Raw genomic sequence first — 2899 nt, 5'->3', positions numbered from 1 at the left:
TCAGCCTCCCGAGTAGCTGGGATTACAGGCACCCATCACCATGCCCAGCTAATTTTTGTATTTTTAGTAGAGACAGGGTTTCACCATGTTGGCCCAGCTGGTCTTGAATTCCTGACCTCAGGTGATCTGCCCACCTCGGCCTCCCAAACTGCTGGGATTACAGGCGTGAGCCACCACACCTGGCATAAGTTTAATTCTCTTAGCAAGGCCATTTTTTAACTTTCTGCGGAAAGGTTACACTCGCCAGCAGTTTTGCCATGCAAGTACACCAAACAAAGGAGGGAAGCAATTTTTATCCCCTACGCAGTTTGTCCTTGCTACTGTGTCCTGTTTCCATTGGCTGGAGCCAGACCTCACAATCTAAACTAAAACCTGATTGGCTAATAGTTTAAAACTTTTAAAAATAGGTAAAAGTAATGGAAGGATAAAGGAAAAGAGGAAGTTGCTTACGAAATGACTTAGAAAAGTAATAATATTCCCAAACAGGAAAGGGACATAGGCTGCGAGCTGGGACGTGCCTGTGAGCACGTCCAGCACAGATATCTTGGTTAAAGTACAAGGACACAGAATGTACTACGTGCCTGTAAGCATGTTTAACAGCTACATAGGATAGGGCTTAACAAAGAGTTACTAGCACCAAGCAAGGAGGCTTGAAGGAAGTTAGTCTTTAAAAGAAACTATTATTTCTAACACTTATGATTTATTTTTTAATAAGAAGGGAAACTTTGAAGAGGAACTTTTTACTTTCTACACTCCATCTCAAAAAAAGAAAAAAAGAAAGTGGGGTCTTGCTATGTTGCCCAGGCTAGGCTGGAACTCCCGGGCTCAAGTGATCCTCCAGCCTCAGCCTCCCAAAGTGCTGGGATTACAAGCATGAGCCACCTTGCCAGGCCGGAAGGTGTAATTCCTCTTGTAAACACATGATACAGGCCTGGTGCGGTGGCTCACACCTGTAGTCCCAGCACTTTGGGAGGCTGAGGCGGGCAGATCACCTGAGGTCAGGAGTTCGAGACCAGCCTGATCAGCCTGGCATGGTGAAACCCCGTCTCTACTAAAAATACAAAAATTAGCCGGGCGTGGTGCGTGCACGTGTAGTCCCAGCCTACTCAGGAGGCTGAGACAGGGGAATTGCTTGAACCCAGGAGGCAGAGGTTGTAGTGAGCTGAGATTGCACCACTGCACTCCAGGCTGGGCGACAGAGTAAGACTCTGTCTCAAACAACGACAAGAACAACAACAACAATAACAAACCAAAAAACCCCATGATACAATGATTTAAAACAAAAATTGTGCCATCAGTTTTTACATGAGGCCAGGGGCATCTGAGTCACCTCGTGGACCAATACCTGCCCGTTGGCTCTTCTTTCCCAGGCCCACTTTGGAGGCAGGTGCTTTCCTTCTGGCCTCCAGTTTCCATCTGCTGCCCCTCAGAGAGGTCTCTTTGTGCCATCTCTGTCCACGTGGGCAGTTTTTTATTACTCACGCCACCATATTTCTCTGGGACACAGAAATATGTGTATTTCTATTTCTTTTTATAACCCGGGACCATGTTGTAGAACTCTGCTAATGCTTCTTCCGGCTTGAGCAAAGCACCATTGGCATATTAGACATTCTGGGGAATTATCTGTAGGTATCTGTGAACAAATTGCACTTCCTGCTGTCATGAGAAGGGGCTCAGCATCAGTTCCATTCCTGTTTTTTTTCTGTTTTAGATGTCGGTCCCAGGAAACCCTGTTCACATAGATGAGCAGGTAGGACTGGAGCTTCTGAGTGCCGGGGTCCCTGGAGCCTTCTGCAGTGCCCTGGGAGGGTGACTGGGAAAGGCCAGGGGGCAAGAGCTGCCAGGGGCCTCCTCAGATTTCCCAGTTTTTACAGAGTATATATGGGAGTTGAGGTCTGGGGAAATGATTTTTAAAAAACTCTTCCTGCCCCGCAGACTCTCTTGAAGACTCTGTGTCATGCCAGGGCCCATGGGTCACTGTGAAGATTGGACCCTGCCACTTGATGGAACCCCTGTGATGCTGACCTGCGGGGATGTGGAGCACAGACCCTGGGGAGGGTACCAGAACCTCATGGGACTGGATGGCCGGCAGCGAGGGGCGTCCAGTAACTGTTGGATGCAGAATTGAATTCAGTCACCCGCACTTATTTCCTGTGCTCGTCTTGGCTGGGTTCGCGGAGATACACTCTCTAGGAGCAGACGCTTTGGTGAGGAAGACCAGGCGAAGAAGGTGATTTTTGCTGTTGGACGTTCTAAAGACAGGGCAGGGGTATGCGGGGAGAATTGGGAGAGGCAGAGCCGGGGAGGCCGGTTTGAGGAGGGGACATTTGAGCCGAGATCTGATGGAGTGAGGAGCCAAGCCAGGCAGATATCTGAGCGAAGAACATTCCAGGCAGGGGAGCAAAGGCTGGGACGCAGCTGCAAATGTGGTCCGGGTTAGGGCCAGTCAGGAGGCCAGTGGCCGGGAAAGGTGGGGTGGGGCCAGAGCAGTCATTAGGCCACCCCCTAAGGACTCATGCTTTGACTTGGATTGACATAGAGAGCTGCGGGAGGGTGACATGATCTTAATAAAAGGAATGCTCTGGCTGCTGGGTAGAGAAGAGAGTGAGGGTGAGGGATTAATGGTGGAGCTAGAGGGAGCCCAGTGAGTGCCGGGAGCCCAGGGTGGCAGAGCTGTGGTGCAGGGTTGCAGGGTCCTGGAGCTAGGGATGGAGGCTGTTTTCGGGCAAGTGGCCTGGTCGGCCTGTCCTCGGAGAGGCGGTGAAAGCAGAGACTGGAAGGCGGAGAGCCTTGCCGACCTGTGGCCGAAGAGAGCTCTCTGGGAGACAGCCACCGGTGGTGCAAAGGTCCTGGGGTCGGCCCAGCTGGGCCGCAGCTCCGGGAGGCGGCGCGAGAGAGC

This window comes from Mandrillus leucophaeus, unplaced genomic scaffold (assembly GCF_000951045.1).
Source record: "Mandrillus leucophaeus isolate KB7577 unplaced genomic scaffold, Mleu.le_1.0 Scaffold681, whole genome shotgun sequence".
Classification (NCBI taxonomy): Eukaryota; Metazoa; Chordata; class Mammalia; order Primates; family Cercopithecidae; genus Mandrillus; species Mandrillus leucophaeus.
The sequence above is the reverse complement of the archived record's forward strand: the minus strand, read 5'-3'. Positions refer to the sequence as shown.